General features: G+C 39.8%; 1 long non-coding RNA gene across 1 annotated transcript; it reads left to right on the forward strand.

Annotated features, from left to right (window-relative positions):
* Positions 1–4,142: 4,142 nt before the first annotated feature.
* On the forward strand, positions 4,143–8,020 carry LOC308190587. The gene is made up of 3 exons (XR_013947352.1): positions 4,143–4,466; positions 4,682–4,933; positions 7,265–8,020. It is a non-coding gene; the product is annotated as an uncharacterized lncRNA (long non-coding RNA).
* Positions 8,021–17,493: the final 9,473 nt, after the last annotated feature.

The following is a 17,493-nucleotide window of genomic DNA, read 5'->3' on the forward strand; positions in this document are numbered from 1 at the left end:
CTGTACCTCTCTCCTTTTAAACAGCCGCAGATGCTGGGATCACTTAGAAACTACCTCAGTGTACACGGAGATTAGACAAAAGGACATAACCAACTCAGATCTTTTTGTCTCTGACAACCTGGACCATGCTGATGTGTTGCTGGAGCAGGAAGGCTTGTGGACCAAATCCATGAACAGTTCTTGAGTCATGGGGCTAATCTTACAATTTCCTATGCTGCCAGCATTTTCCTTTTTGCTTATCTCATTTGTGCCCTAATTCCTGATGATTGTACCCTTCACAATGGTAGGTGGGAACATCCATTGTGCGTTATTGGCGGAAACCTTTTCTAATCTATTATGTTTCCTGTGGTATCCTGGTGAGTCAGACTTCTTCCAGAATAGGGCTGTGCTTGGAAAACTTCAAACATTGCTATGTGCAGTGGGACACACCTTCCACCTGGATATAATGCTCCAGAGTTTTGCCTTGGTGTGCCAGTCTGCAGTGAACACATGTGGGCTGAGTTGCACTGTTGACAGTGTCAGAGTTTGTTTTTGATCAGGCAGACCAAGTGCCACCTTCAGAACCAACCCACTGTCAAAGAAGGCAAAGCGTAGGGCTGAGTGTTTATTTTTTTTAGCCATTAGCTCCATCCTCTTTATATTCCAGACAAACAGCATCCCCACTGCTTTTTGACTCAAAGCAATATATCCCCTTAGCACGTGGTGCACCAACATTAACCCCGGGCAACAAAGCAACAGGACACAAAGGGTTGTTTGTTAAACAAAAATCTATTTATTCAGGATCAGACATCCAGACATGACAAAATAAGTTCCTGTGTTTATCAGTGATTGTGTAATCCTACTTTAAAGCTACCATAATGAACCTATAAAGATGAATGCATTTTTGGGTTAAAAGAAGACCTGTCTTGGAAACAGATGATTTTGCAATCAGGACAGAAGGTAAAAACAGAGCCAGATGTTCAGCAGATGAAAGTCAGCCTAATTCTCTTCAAAAGTTTTGGTTATGGCCACACCCACTGAGAATCCAGCCCAGAGTATTTCAAACTATAAAGACTGTCCAAATTTGAAGAAAATGACTCTTTAAGGCCAAGTTTGACTTTTTTGATTTTGTTAGAAGATTCCCTGTGTTGGAAGTAGCAAGGTGAGCTTTGTTATGTTTAGGTATTGCCTCCAACTTATATGGACTCAAGCTGCAAGCTGGAGGGAGGTTGTTTTCATGGTTTTCCCTTTTTAAAATGCTGGCAGAGCATCAGTGAGCAGTAGGGCGAGCAGAATCAGTCCTCTCTGCCTTTGTTGTTGCCTCAAGCTGAAAAGTCCTGTTGTGTTACATTTTATACGCTGCTCAGTAAGACCTTGAAGTGCAGTTGCTGAACAGCCTGTTCAGAAAGTTTCTCTCTCCTCTTGTTTTTTATTTTCCATTGCCTTGTTCTGCCTCATGAGGTCTGCTTTTTTAAATGTGACTGCCTTTCTGGCTTGAAGGAATTCCCATTTTTTTTCTGGGAACAAATCCATCTTTCTGAATCCCTCTGTTGGCAGGTAATTCTCCTTCCCGCTGCATTAGTGTAGGTGTCCTCTGAGTGTTCATAGAGCTTCTTGAGGATTACATGGACACAATCATAAATATGAAGAAGAGAAATCCTGTCTTGGAAAAGAAATAGCAAATTGCATGTTGTTGTTTTGTGCTGGAAAATGGAAGGAGAAGGATGGCTTGCATATATATTACCTTGCCATGGTGGACTAAGTGGCCTCTGAAAGTCCTTTTTATCTCTGTTTTCCCTTAGCCTGATGAACAACTGTTGTGACACATGAGAAGACCTGTGCATTGTGTGTATATTTTGTCTGTGTCCTCCTGCATGGCCTTTCCTTTAAGGTCTCCCTCTTCCCTTCCTTCTTTGTCTTGAGCATATACTCTCTGCGAGGAAAAAAAGGGGGAGGAAATCTTTTTCAAGTCTGTCCTGCATGTCAGTACTGTCCCCTCTCCTCTCTCACTAATTGAACTTGAAATGGCTGGAGAGGAGAGGCGGAAGGCATTAGATTAGGGCGTCTCACACTTCAGTGAGCTGCCTTGATCTGACAGGGAGTGAAGAGGCAGAGGGGTTCGTGCTCAGAGTCTGTGGACCTGATATGGAAGTATCGTTTTGGTGTTTTGCAGATCATGCCACAGAAAAGTCTAAAAAATGAGTTGATCAAATGGATGAGCTTTCTTCACAGTGAAGGAGCCTCTAAGCAAGGGTTTTTGAGAGGTGTGTTGAGGGTCCCAGGGAAGAGCTCAGTAAGTTAAATATTGACAGCCCTATTCATTGCTTGACACTTACACTTTGCAGTGCTTACTGATGTGGAAAGGTGGGACCTGTTGTGCTTGGTGCTGTACAGAGCAAGGAAAATTGAAAATTGCCTTTGCAAAGACCTTGAAGTTGTAATGAATAAGGAGTATGCAAATGTGCCTGTAGCTTCTGGAGCAAGGAGCTTCACTGTGAAGGAATGAAGGTAAACAAGAACAGCTTTAATTTGTTACAATGAACTGATGAGATACTCTGGTGGGGTGAACGGTGAGAGTTCATTTCAAAAGACAGAAGGTGTGGTGGTGCAGAGCTTTTGACTGTTGTATAAACTGATCAGGATGTAGGCTCTACTGCTAATCTGACATTGCAGCAAGCAGTTTTTGGTTCCAGAAGTTAAGCAACTTCTCCTGTGGGGATTATTTAGGAGGTGGAGACCAGAGGGAGATGTGCAGATAACACTGCATATAATGGCATATCTCACATTTTTGAGTTCTTCACGTTGGAGTAAGCAGTCATTCAGTGGTGTTTGGTAAGATTTTCATCTCCCAGGGTTGCTGCTGAGCTTAAAGTAGCTTGAGAAAGATAATTGCACAGTGTGAAGGGAAGGAAAAAGTTCTGAGCAGGCAGCAAGACGAAAGTACATGTCTCCTGCACAATGGGGAGGGGGAAGATATTTCACCAGGAAAAGAAGGGTGATGTGTGAGAAATCTTTGTAGTTAGCTTGTGAGAACTGGAATAGGAAGAAGCTATGTGACCAGGGAAAGAAAACAGTCTGTGATAAGTCCTCTGAACGTGTGATAGCAAGAAAAGGTTATAAAGATGAAAGACAAGAGTAACCAACAAAATTAGAGGGACCAGGGTACTGGAAACTCACAGCATAGATATCTTTACAAATGTTTCCACCTGAAGATGAGCAATAGGAGTCTTTGGTACATAACAGGCTGACATCTTGTTGGAAGACAGAAGTTGCTATATGTAGTCTCTGGATGTGGAGGAACCATTGCTCAGGCAGATGTGACCTGGTAAGGGCAGATAATTTGAATTGCATAGCTGGTGGTACTGCCTCCACGGTCTGAGTCTCCACAGATCTTGAAACACAGGGTATAGTCTTTGGCATGAGTGAATTACAAAAATGGCACATCTGAGGTAGTTACCAATACTGACACATGGCCTCGTGGTCTCCTTACTGTGAGTAAGGAGAGGCTAATGAGCTCATGTGTCTCTGTGACAGGTTGCTCTTGTTTCTTCCAGTGTAAATCATCGTGGTCTTTTATTACCTCCATTGTTGGTTTTGCCCAGTCGCTTAGATTTGTTTTGTTCCCCTAGGCTTTGGTACTGTTGTCTGCATCATTTTCTGTCAGCAGCAGATTTTGCCACTAAACAGTTCCCAAAATCAAAATCCATAACCTTTCCAGGGAAGGGGCAGGAGGAGAAAGTCAGATACAATATGTGCATTTAAAGGCTATGGTAGTATGTGAGAAAACTTCCTGACAAAGCTACATTAGGAGAAACAAAGAGACAAGACTACAAACTAGCTTTTCTCCCATGCCAAGAGACTTGCTAACAAGTCACAGGTGGTCACAGCAGGAGCATGGGAAGAGCATGATTATGACGGGATGTGGTGACAGCTTGTGTGCACTTGCACATTTCACCTGCTTGTTTTTTCCCAGCTGTTCTTAAAATATTTTACACAGCTTTCTATTTTGTTCAGGTAGAGTGCAAATTGGGAATCACCAGAGTGCAAAGCCCACTTTGACTGCTTGACTGTCCTTTACTAAACCTCCTACTGTCCTTTACTTTGAACATGGTCCCCCTAGGGGAAGCTGGCCTTGCTGCAGTAATCCTTTCTCATGGCACGGACCTACTGAAGTGACTCGTGAGGGTATTCAGTGAAGATCAACGATCTGAGAGTGCTCCCTTCAAATTGTAAATACTCCAAACTGCTGGCTTGCTTCTTCTCAGGAGAAAGAAAACAGGTGTTTTTCACGTGAGAAATGAGCTGGCAACTAACCTCTTATTAGAGGACACTTGTTGCTTGTTGGAACTGGTCACCTGAGAATGAGAGCTGTGCTTGTGTGTTGGGCAGAAGCGTCTCTAGTTGCTCTGTTGGATATTCCACGAGGAGAGGAAGGAATCTCCTTCAACTCTGCATATGGATATTCTGAAGCATAAAATGGAATAAAGGCATTTTGTCTTGAATGCAAGGGTCCTTGAGGGTTTAATAGAGCAGAAGCCTGGAAGTACTTGTCCTGCAATGAATGTGCAACTGCTTTTGCAGAGTCACCTGGTTTGCTTACGCAGGACAAGAAGTAGCCTCTATCCTGTAATCTTGCTCATAAAACAGACCAAAATTCATCTTCAAATGCCTTTTTTTTTTTTTTTTTTTTTTTTTTTAACAGGGGAAGGAGGACATTTGCCACTGTTACTCCTCTCGCTGATGTGCTCCTGGAGGGACTGCATACCCAGACTGGTGTGGAGGCGGAAGTGTGTTAAGTTGCAGGGGAGCACGAGGGGAAGAAGCAGCTGGACCACAGATTCCAGTCTGGAAGGGTTGGGAGGAGGGAGAAGACTGTATGCATGGCTCAGACTCTCTGTGTTGGCTTTTGGTTGTCCATGTTCTGAACCCAGCCAGTGGACTGCCTCTGCCACAGGTGAGGAGTTTGCTTGGATCTGGCAGGCCTACCTAACTTTGCAAATCCAGAAATGCTCTTTTGTAGACTAACTCATCTTCCAACACACCACCAAGAGCAATAAGTAAATACCTCTGGGTCTGTTTTGGGTCTCTCTGCATCATATTTCCAAAACAAGAATACAGCCAGGGCCACTCTGTGTTAATGCTGTTTTTAGCTATGTTTTAGAGAAACTAGCTGTGCAGGATCTGAGCCTTTTGGTTGCTGTGTGTTGTTATGTGAAGGTAAGGAGTGAGCTGCTGGGTTGGCCTAGCTGAGTGCTAGGGTATGTTGTAGAGAGGCTCTAACCACTCAGCAGCAGCCAGCAGGACCAAGTGAAGAGAATAAACCTGGCTAAACATCCTTTGTGGAGATCCTACTGGATTTCCTAACTTCCTTTAAAATACTTATCAGTTTTCCCACTATCTAGGTCACTCCAGCCCACTTCATGACTGTGAATAACAAAATGATGTTCTTTAGTTTTGTTTTCCAACACCACCCCTGTCAGGGTACCAGTCCAGACACAAATTGAGCCCTATAAAAGTAACTAAGATATGAAGCATCCACAGTTTCTGCTGCTTAGGTTTGCGTCTGAACTGCACTTCTGAAAATGATGCCAAGATGAGATAAAAAAGAAAAGCACCCAAAACTTCAGCAACTTTTAAAATATCTTCACATTTATCTCTTTGCACACAATTTCTGCCGAAGCTAATGAGGTTAGTATCCTAAAGGAGTGTTGTGATACATAATGGCAGTGCTCTGAGATCCTTAAATGGAAAATGGTAGAGAAACGGTCAGTTGTGTAATTTTTCTAAAAGACATAAACAGGGAGGGAAATTACAGTATAAGTGTGCCCTGACAAGAGTGGGAAATAATCCTTCAATGTGCAATGATTGGGCCGTCTGTAAGATATGGTGTAAAAATGCTTATTAGCAATACGTTTCAAAAGACCTCTCATTTGAATTGCTTTGCAATATAAAGAACTTGATAAGTTGTTAAAGGAATAAAGAATATTCTGCGCAGGCTTCACTAATTATGCCTAACTGTAAGTTTTAACTGAGCAAGGAGCTCCATCTGCTTCAACAATACGATTTATGATACTGTAGCTTGGCATCCTCTGAACAGTGAAAGCCAGTAGCATATGTAAATACTTCCTAATTATGCACAGCACTGGGAATTCACAGATGGGTAACACAGCCATCTACCAAAGACCTGCTACCTATAAATTCTCCTTGAAACAGTCTTGTATTGCAATGGATTCTGGTAGCTTTGGGAATGGATTGTAAAGGTTCCATTATCTAAATTGGGTTGCAGGCATGGGTGGGCTTGAGCTTGCTTTTATAGGAGGATGTATTGCAGGTGATGGCATGAAGTACTGAACAGCACTGCAGAATACCACTGCTACCCTATTGCTGCTAAAGCAATGTTTGCTTTGTGGTGATGGAAATAGGAATTTACGCAGATGCAGTAGTGCTGTGCTTAGAGAAAGAAGCCAATTTAACAGGCCTATTCCTTTCTCCTGTAATAAGATGAAATATCAATGAGCTTAGCACTCGGTTGGCTGTCAGATATTCTTGAGGTAATTAGGGCTGAGTGCAGAAGTTGGGTTAATATCAGTGAGTCTGGGCAGCCAGTTTGTCGTGTAGTGAATAGGAAATAGTACAACTGGAATTCAGAACCCTTCTGAATCAAAGCCTTCTCAGCAGTCTTAACTTCAGAGACTGTTATCATTTAGTCTGACTAAATCTATTATTTGAGTAATATCACTGCAAAAGTATAGCTGAATGCAAAGCATTTTTTTTTCTTTTTAGTGCAGCCTAAAGGATCACAGTATTTTGGAAAATCCTGGTACTTAGAATAAAAATCTAAAAAGCTAAAAGATTTAAAAGAAAAATCTAAAACTCTGAAAGGATTTTGAAAATCCTGGGCCTTAGAAGAGTTCATCAAATTTCAGTGTTATTTTCCAGCAACAATACAGGAATGACTTTACGTACAGATCAGCTTGTTAATGCTTGGATTTTAAAGAGATGACTGTGTTGACTAAGAGGTGATAGTAACATAGAGATAGAAGGTAAAGATGCAAACTGCGTTCCCCTCCTTTATCTTTTGAAGAATGGTAAGGGGTTGAGTTTAGGACTTCTACGATCTGTTAAATGTGTAAGAAAACCTTCAATAAACATAGCAAGAATAAACACGGAGGATTTTTTGTTCTGAAGTGCAATAAGGAAGCTTTGTCACCGTCATATGACATAACAGCATTTACAGTGCACCTGCCAGTGGATGCCTGTTAACTGGAACTCTCTGGTTGTTTAGGAATGAGTTTGTGTGATCAAGCCCTTGCTCCACTGTCTGAGGGGAAGACAGCTTCAAAACTTGCTTGCAAACCCCTTGGTGACTGCAGTAACTGCAATCAGTTCTCAATCTTAAGCCCTGAGGACCTGACCAAGACAAACTAAGACAGAACTACAAGCACAACTACACAGTTAAAAGTTCTGCCTCCTATCTTTGTCACTGGCCAGTAACAAATACTTAGAGAAAGTATTCAAGTAGAAAAACTGTATTCAAGGAGTTTCTGCTTCTGGTCATTTGTGTTCAATTGTTTCTCTCTGAATTTTTCTCATTCCTGTATGAACTTGATTACAATACACCATATTCTGTGGCAATGAGTTGTATAATTTAATTATAGCATTGTGTGTGTTTCTTTGGGGTGGACAACTTTTTGTTTATTCTGAAGTGGTCACCTGGTAACTTTGTTAGGTGATTCTAAATTTTGTATTGTAAAAAACAGTGGGTAGCCTTTATTTTTTTTCGTCTTCATGCCAACTGTGATGATATAGATGTCTATTCTACTTTCTGCCCAGTGGTTTCTTTCATAAGTTGAAGAATCTAAGTCTAATCGATTTTTCCATGGAGCTTCATAGTGTGAATAAATCAAATTCTGTGGATGCTGAGTGGAAACCATGAGGCCATTCTCTTCATTTGGCCCCTTAAAATGGGGAGGAAATTCAGTCAACTTCTGCTACCCCATGCGGGACTTTTGAAAGGTGTTGTGTCTTTGCAGCTTTTTAATTAGGGCAGCTATTATTTTCAGGAATTAATTAACCTGTTCACATATGGTGCAATGCTTTGACTCTCACCAAGGATAAATTGCCACTGGCCCAGCCTGGAGCATGGGACAGAACCGTCTTGTCTACAAGACCTCCACTAGCAGCAGGAATTATTACAATATAAATAAGAAGGGCTAAGCAATGCCAGTATATCTTTCCCAGAGGGTATTAAATTTCTCCCCTGGCTTTCAGGGGATGCATTATAATGCCTACAGTGTCTACTTTTTAGTATCTTGGAAGCTACTGTTAAACGTAAGTAAACCAAGGATAAATGATGCTTCTCAATGCCAGTCAGCAAATCAATAGTGCAAGGAGGAAAAGCCCTATATTTTAGCTAGTGTCTTCAACTCAGGAGGATCTACTTCTGCTACTCAAATTTGTTATTTTCCTGAAATGAAAAGTGATCATTTTGGCACTTTGTTGTCAGAGAAGAATGACCTTTGCTTTACAGTGTTGGCACTACATGACGGGGCAGCAAACCAGTCATACAGTAAGTCACTTCACTGAAACAAGGGAAGATAAAATGAGACAACCCTTCCAGTATTAGCCTTTTTTTTTTTTTTTTTTTTCCAGTTGGCAGTTTCAGGTGATCTTTTCTTCTTGGATTTCGTGAGTGTTGTTAAATATAGCAAAGTAAACCATCTATGGAGATCAGATTTTGTTAAAGCCATTTTGCCTGTGGCCACTTATCAGAAGACTTTTTCTTGGCTTTTACTTGTTACAGATACTCATTTTTTTCTCTTTCTTATCTCCTAGAGGTGACTTTCCAAAGAAGCAGTTTCTTGAAGTTTGATTATGAAATGCAAACTATTTGATTTAGGCTAATAAACAACCAAAGATTAACTCCATCTTAAAATGTTCTGAGGAATTCCAAGGGTGGTGGGAGGCACCTAAAGTTAGCCTGTGTTAAGAGACTCCATTTCCCCTGGATTTTCATATATTCAGGGCCCTGAACTGCTCTCCAGTCCATCTGAATTTCAACAATTTATTCAAATCAGCTTCTGGAGGGATCTGTGTCTCTGCATGTACTAGACAAGGAGCCTAGGAAGATTGATCTTTGAATACCCCAACACGTGTGCATGCCCCCAGTCCACTACAGGGACGGGCATTTTGTTCCTTGAGCTGGCTGGTGGTGAATATGTGTTAGCAACACTAATTTGGTTGGGGGCACATAACATACAGCCCTAGAGGAAGAAGTATTCTTCTCAAGCTTCTGTGAAGTTCCATCAGTTCAGGCTTGGTGGATATCACTGTGAGAAAGTTTTGTGAAATGTATTTGGAGACCAGCAACTTTCTGCCTTAGAGACCACTTCCATACTAATAAATCACATTGCTTGAGTTTGTTCTCTGGCACTAATGGCCTGTGCCTATGCTATTAAGCTCCTTTGGTCTCTGAAACAGTAGCCATATCCAAACTGTGCATTGAGAAAGGTCCTGGGTTTGTGTCAGCACCTGAGCTGTTCCTGGGAATTGTCTGGAATAGTGTTAGTTGGCTGTAGCCAAAACCACCCTAATAACATGCCTCACAATTTAACACTGCTGTGACCAAGTCTTGGATGCTGGAATTAGTCCCAGGGAATGCTCAGCTTACTTCTGTAGTCATACTCAGAAGCTCTGGGTCCAAGCCTTGCTGTTTACCACCCACCCAGGATTTCAAGCTCTGGGACCAAACCTTGCTGTTTACCATCCACCCAGGATTTCTTGCACTGATGTTACCTTTCCATGCTTAGTCGTTGGCATGGGAGACAAGAGCATTATACTTGAAATGTTCTTGGTCCACCAGCCTCAGCCTTTCACTGTTGTGGTGCTTCCACATCAGGTTTTGTCTGTGAGAGACGCCTTTTCAGCTGTGGGGAAAAAAGGTGTGTAGCGGCCTAATGTATCTCTGATTTCAGTGGACTCATCAGATAATGATGAATGTGCATGTTCAGGATCCTTTCAAAAGCATCAGTCATGGAACTTGATAAAATAGTAACATTTGCAAACACGGTTAGGGATTTGGCTGTCCATCAAACCAAAAGGTCAATTGAAAGTACTGGGAATAGATTTACTTGGAGGTTTAGCTCACCTTTTGCTCTGGCATGTAGCTGTTCTACAAGGGCTGTGGCATGGCAATAGGAGGAATAATGAAAGCAAAGGGTTCATTCCTCCTGGTTTCCTTTCCTGCATATTCCTGTTTCCATGACCCATCATTGCAGTGCTCCATGGAGTTGATCTTTCATAACATCGGAGGCAGAATTTCTATGATTTCTTTCTCAGTTTTGGAAACGGCACCTCCTTAAAATGAAAAGTAACCCCTCACATTCGATTACAGCAGTAGTAGGAAGTGTGTGATCAAACATTTACATGACTCTACCTTGGTTACATAAAAGAAAATGAACGTAATTTTCACCTACATACTTTTTATCTTTTTATGAGTGGAACCTCTTGTAAACCAAATAAGCCAGAAGGCAAACTGCAACATATTAAGGTGAGAGAGAAAAAGAAAAACAACCTCAATATTTTCAGAGTAATGTGTTAAGTTTGAATACATTTAAAACTTAGTGATACATATAATTAGTGCTGGTTTCCATGGTTACAGAGTCAAAGATACAGAAGTTGCAGCTCCATTTCTTGCCACTGAAAAGTCTACTTAAATCAGAAATGGAGTGGATCCAGGTGGCAAATATTCATATGCTGAAACTGGCAGCACCCATCTTGTGTCCAATCTGTTAGTCCAACTCAAGTAACCTAAAATGAGTCAAGATCTGTGGTTGCTAATTAATGTATTTGCTAAGTAAGAAAGTAACCACCACTAAAGAGGAAAGAAGAAACATTTTATGCCTCTAAAATGGTCCCCATGAGAGAGTTGGATCCAGGATATTTAGCTCTATCTTCATCTTTGACTATATCACTGCCAGATGAATAGAAATGGCAAGGTACAGAAAGAGTCATAGAGATAGGATCCCTCGGGCCCCTGTCTCACTTAGGGTAGGGTGCTGTGTCTTTTTGGGAGATTCTCATTCCAGTTGCTGTTACAGTCTCTTGTTAATCTTTTGGGACTCACTTCTTTCCAGGGCTAAGTATTGGCTTACTGTCTATAACCATCCTAGTAAACGTAACAGGGCCGTGCCATGGGGTTGGGCACAGCTCTACAACCTAGTTGAGTTCGTGTGCTCCCTGGCGGTTTTAGATGTCATCTGCCAGCACTTCCCCACAGAGATGGCAGGCATGGTTCAGAGAACTGCAGGTTTAGGAAAATAGATGGGTATGTTCATCCAGGCTCTGACTTTGTGTAGCTTGTGTAGATGAGAAATAGTCTTCCTGGACAGCTGCATGACACAAGCACTACTTAAATGCTTACTGTTGGAAAGCTGATGTAACACACTGTCAGTTTCTCCTGAGCACATAGTTCTGGTGTTAAAGGAGGGCTATGAGATTGGGCAGATTTTTTTCAGGCTCTTTGAGTACCTGCTGTTTCCAGGTCACTTCCCTGTTTCCTTTGATCTACCCCACTTTGAAATGTTTTTCCCCGTTTTCCCTGTTTCTCAGTTTCCAGCACCCCTTCTCAACTTCCCTATCTTAGCACTTAATGTTTCCAAAGTTTTCAAACTCTCCTGGTCAGAAATGAGAAAAGTATTTTTTTTTTTTTTTTATTTTCATGCCTTGGACATTTCTATTAACTCACGGTCTGATTTTTCATTTTACCTTTATCTTACTCTCTGTATTTGGAGCAACCAATCTACTTAACTGCATGCTCTTGTTGTCTGGGCCACCATAAACACATAGTCCTTCCTGCTTGAATTGCTCTGCTGATGTGTCTTTTCTTAACTAGGCAGATGGCTCCTCAGGGACAGGGCTGGTTGCTTCCCGTGTTTGTAACACACCTGACACAGCAGAGACTTGATAAAGTCCAATTTTAATGCAGTGATGGCAGCCATAAAACAAATGTATTCATTTTTATCTTCCAACCATATTCAATAGTTGTATGAAAGGAGCGTGTATTTGTTATTTATTTCAATGAAGATAGTAGACCTGAGGAAAAATGGAGATTTCTCTAGCATTGGAGGTGGTGCCTTTTCAAAATTTGTTACAAACTGGTATGAAACTAACAACTCTGGAATTTCTACTGGAGTGGAAGTTTTGAAGGTATTACATATCAGATTACTTGAGAGATTGTGTTTCAATAAAATAAATACTTTTTAACTTTTACTTGAACATTTTTAGTGAATTTATTTTATAATATAAAGATCTGAAGAAGAAAATTGTAAATATTCCATTTTGAGGTTTAGCTGGATTATTTTAATTTATCAAAATAATTTTTTTGAATGTTTTTGTTGTTATTGAAAACAGCATTTCTCATAGAAAGCCCAGGATTATAGAAAATGGTATATTCCAAAACCTGTGGGGAAATCTTTAACCTGCTCTTTTAAGTTGTATATCTGACTCTTCTCTCCAGCACACCTCATGTATCTTTACTACTCTGCTTCTGGGATAGGCCAGTAGCACATTATCACCACCAAAAGCAAGGACAAAAGCAACAAACTTTCCCAGAAAGGTGTAGTTTGGAGCAGAGGCAGTGATCCTGGTGATGAATGTGATTCAGAAATACTGAATGCCTTCTTTGTTTCAGTCTCCACCGCCAAGGCCAGCCCTCAGGAATCCCTGACCTGGAGATCTGGGAAAAGTCTAGAGAAAGGAAGATTTTCCCTTGGTTGAAGCGTATTGGGTTAGAGATCATCTAGGCAAACGTGACATCCACAAATCCATTGGCCCTGATGGGATGCACATATGAGGGCTTAGGGAGCTGGTGGACATCAGGTTGGTCTCAGTGGTACCTAGTGGTAGGATGAGAGGCAACGGGCACAACGGGCTCCTGCGACACAGGAGGTTCTGTCTGAACATGAAGAAAAACTTTACTGTGAGGGTGACTGAGCACTGGAACAGGTTGCACAGGGAGGTTATGGAACATCCTTCTCTGGAGATGTTTAAAAGTCATCTGGCACAAATCTGGGTTATGTTTTCCAGGGGACACTGCTTGAGTGGGGAGGTTGGACTTGATGATCTCCAGAGGTGCCTTCCAACCTGAGCCATTCTGTGATTCTGTGAATGTGGACTGTTTATTTATAACATCCACTAGTGTTTTGTACTTTAATATTAGCGTGCGAAAAAAAAGAGAACCTAAAGTCTTCAGGGATTACAGAAAAAAAATCTGCAAAGACTAGATTTTTTCTTATTTTACATAATGGATAAAGGTTAAAGAAAAATAGCTTTGAACTAGAATAATTTCAGGTCTTTTTGCATAATTATTAAGTAATTTAATGCACAAATACCACTCGTAATCATAAACTGGGCTGGTGTTGCAATTAAAAGCAAACCCTGATTTTCAGAATATTTAATTCAGTGATAAATGAGCTGTTAGCCCAGTCCCTTATTTTTGTTTTGTTTTTCTCTTCATGCTGTTATTTAAATAAAATAAGCACTACATTGTACCATATAAACTGACAACAATAAGTTTGTTTAGCTGTATAAAATAAACTCATTGAAGTCTCACCAGGCTCACTGTACCTTCCTTTATAAAACACTTCTAATAAATGCATGGGTAATACTTTAAAATCAGATGTATTTTTTGTATTCAGATGAATCCCTCATACTTAAGATATTCTTTTAGCTTATATATGTCTTTAGTTTTTGTTGTTTTTTTGTTTTAAAGAATGCTGCTGTCTTTGCAAGGAAAACCAGCTTATTTGCTGGAGTGTTATGGGAAAGATTTGGGTTATGTCCTTTATGGGTTTAAGAGAGATTTGAATTCTGGCAACATGCTGACTGACAGAACAAATAAGCATTCTTTGGATTAATCACTTTTTTTTTTTTTTTTCCCCCATTGATAATCAACAGTTTAGTTTAAAATAAAACAAACAAAAAGTAAAATATCTATACATATCGCTTGTGTTTTAGGGCAGTTGGAAGTTGTGGGCTAGTGAAATTTCACAGTTGCTTCATAGACACAGTCTTACTGAAAAGTGATTGTGTAGCCAAAAGTAGCCTTGTGTTGTTTTCTTGAATTGCTAGTCACAAATATGTTTTTCTTGATGCTTTGCAGACATGATTACAGGCATTGATTTAGTGTCCGTCACCACAATAACTGATTTCCAGCTCAGGCTGAAACACAGAAGAGATCAGTAAGAGATGAACCTAAATATATTGCCTGCTGCTTGCTCATGTCACAGGAAAAGGGGGCTAAATCTACTAGGGAGCAATGGGCAGAAAATCTCTTTTTAAAAGCTGTGGGTTTGTGCTTCCCTGCACGCCTGCAGTGAGCTCTGAGCCTGGCCAATGCTGTTGAGAAGGCTTTGCCATCAGCATATATTTAGATAATGGTGTTTTAGACTGCCACTTCTTGACTTCAGCAAAATTATACCAATATTGGGAGGCACAGCCAGATAGGACTATTTATCATATTTGTATTACATTGCCTTGCAAAAAATACTTGTAAGTGTGCTTGGAATAACACTTAGGGAGATATTTTAAAATAGTCCAAATGAAATATCTGAAAAATAATAGTAGATGCCTTAGAGGTCCACTGTGTAAGCTCAAACATTTTTTTGAAATATGATCTCTTTATTTCTACTAGAATTAATAGTTTTTTTTTTCTTTTTTCTATTACACTCAAGCCTTTAAAAATATATCCAGTGTCCCCCCCCCCCCCCCCTTTTTTTTCCCCGGAAATGCACATTTTTAGGTTATATACCGAAATGCATAATGGAAATGTTAGATGTAACTCTGTTGTAGGAGCCATTTTGTAACTAGTTATTATTTTTTAAATAGCAAAATCAAAAAGATTATCTACATTACTTTTACTTCCTGTACGATAAGCTAAACTTTCTATGTAAAATCATGTGCTTCTTAAAAATTTTTAAATTTTATCCCAAAGCAGTTTTTTTCACTTCCAAGTTCTAAAAATTAGGTTTATAATGGAAAACCTGTCACTTGCTTAACTACAGAGGTTCAGAAACCACTGTAATTAACCTAATGCCAACAGCAAGTGAGATGAGTCCAGCATTCCAGCATCTATCCACATATTTTGTTTCACCTCTTTTATAGTAATGAAGTAAAAGGCATTTACAAAACTGGCTGCTAGTTTTTTATTTTATTTTATTTTATTTTATTTTATTTTATTTTATTTTATTTTATTTTATTTTATTTTATTTTATTTTATTTTATTTTATTTTATTTTATTTATCTTATCTTATCTTATCTTATTATTTTTTTTAAGTTTTCTTCATCATGGAAGCCTGAAGCACTTGGTTCAGATTCCTCCAGGGATTCATACTTAACCCATTAAATGCAGTGATGATAAAGTCATATTATAAAGTCCAAAGCACAGCCGGTCTGTGGAAACTGTTTAGCCTCAAAATCTCTCAAATGTCACAAGTCTCTTCCTTTTTGTCTCTGTCTTGGAGCAGATGCTCTCAGGAAAGCATACACCTTCATGCTCCAAATCCTGCCTCCCTTGGCCCCCTCTCCTTTTACTTATAATTGTCAAAAAATATAATATTCCATTAAGTTATTACCATGCAATACAGAACTTTAAAATAGAATAATATGTAGCTAATGCACCTTGGCTTTAGATTTGGAAAGGGAAAATTAAGAGTTGTGGGAATTGCTGTGGAGTTACAGCTATGAAGCTACTTGCTATGGGGTTACCTAAAAGGCAAAGCATCTCTCTCACCAAATGTCCCTATATGGCAAAAAACTTCAAACAACCTTGGTGTTACTGGGTTGCCAAAATACTTGAACTGAGAGGCGTAATAACATTTCTAAGCTCACATTCAAAGAAAATTTCATCCAGGATTTAATACACATAACGCTTGCTTTGGAAAACTTGGCAAACATCCTAAGTTGTGCCATTTTTAAACTACTGCAAGCCATAGTCAGATAGATGAATTAGAACGCTGAAATGAAAAGACATTTGCAGGTTAGATTTTGTTATAGAACATAAGATTTTTTGAGGGGTTAGTTTTCAGGGTGTGAGTGTGTTGCTTTCTTAAAAGAAAACACTGGAATAGAGAATATTTATTTATTTTCCAATGGAAATCCCTCAGATACAGCAGAAATGAAAACCGAAATGTTGACGTCTTCAAGGAGTGAGCTGAAGACTTAGTTGACAGCTAGTCCCAAATACAAGTGCAGCTTTTCCCTGCTGCAATAATTCTCAGGGCATGAGCAGAAATAGATCCTCCAGTCTGGATGGCATGGTTGAAACAAACGTGTATTTGGTGCGCTGCATGGTCCACAGGCAATGAGAGACAGAACTGTGAGGGCCTTGATCTCAGTTAACGACCAGCACTTACTAAAAGGTAAAGATGATCCTTTATTTCTACCCTGTGCTGTACACATGTAATGACACTGTTCTTATTGAAGTGGACCCTGCTCAACATGAATTTGTTAGAAAGTTGGTTTTACTTCCACCGGGCTTTCTATCATCCACGTGAGCAACAAAAAAGTGATGTTCATACCAGAGACTTTTTCCTACCATGACAAACGTCCTGGGTTTTGCTGGTAGCCCACTTAACACCACCACTCTTTGGTGTGTCCTTTGATTTTTTATGACTGCAAATAATCAGCTCACTACCTTGCACCATCTACAGGTAAACTATTTGGAATATAATAATGGGCAACTAGAAAAATGGGAAAAGGGGGCCTAAAATTCTCTCGCATGACTTTACATTTTATACAGACATTTGTAAGAATAAAAACAGAATGTGTGATATTTTCAGAGGACCGTATGGTGTCTTTCAAGATGCATTGTGGTTGGGTTAAAAAGAGAACCGAACCTTTCTAGCATTATCTTCCAGATGTTCTTACAGGGTTGTCACTGCAAATATTGTTTTCAGACCATCCCTTAAAGCATATGCTCATGCAGTGCTGCCTGAAAGTTCCTATACTCAAGAGGAAACTCTCAATTTTGCACAAATTCTTCTTTCAGTTTCACACAAATTTGGAAAAAAATGGACTGACGCCAATCTCTGGCATAGAACAACTTAAACTGAATTCATATGATTTGGGATTTATATAAGCAAAGTGGAAAGAGAAACAGGATATCCAGCATGGAGTTTGGTCTTTGGTGAAGTACTCTGTAGCTAAATCAGAAATTTCAGATTGAATGTGGAAAGGGAATTGTGCTTTTCTTACTTGTATTTTGAAGATTTGCAGCAATAAAAAGATACTTAAAAAAAACCATAAACTGTCTCAAATCCTATCTGAAAGTCTGCAGTAATTAGTCTAGTACCTACTATGGTGAGACCACAATAAGACTGCCAAAATAGGCTGACAATTAAGGCTCTTTTAGCAGTGGGAATTTAACTTCACATGAACTGCTAAGGGCCACAGGGAAAAAAAAAATTACCTAGCCAGAGTTCTTAAATTCAACTAGTCCTTTGCAGCTTGAGGATA

Source organism: Anser brachyrhynchus (assembly GCF_964034855.1).
Source record: "Anser brachyrhynchus genome assembly, chromosome: 2".
Classification (NCBI taxonomy): domain Eukaryota; kingdom Metazoa; phylum Chordata; class Aves; order Anseriformes; family Anatidae; genus Anser; species Anser brachyrhynchus.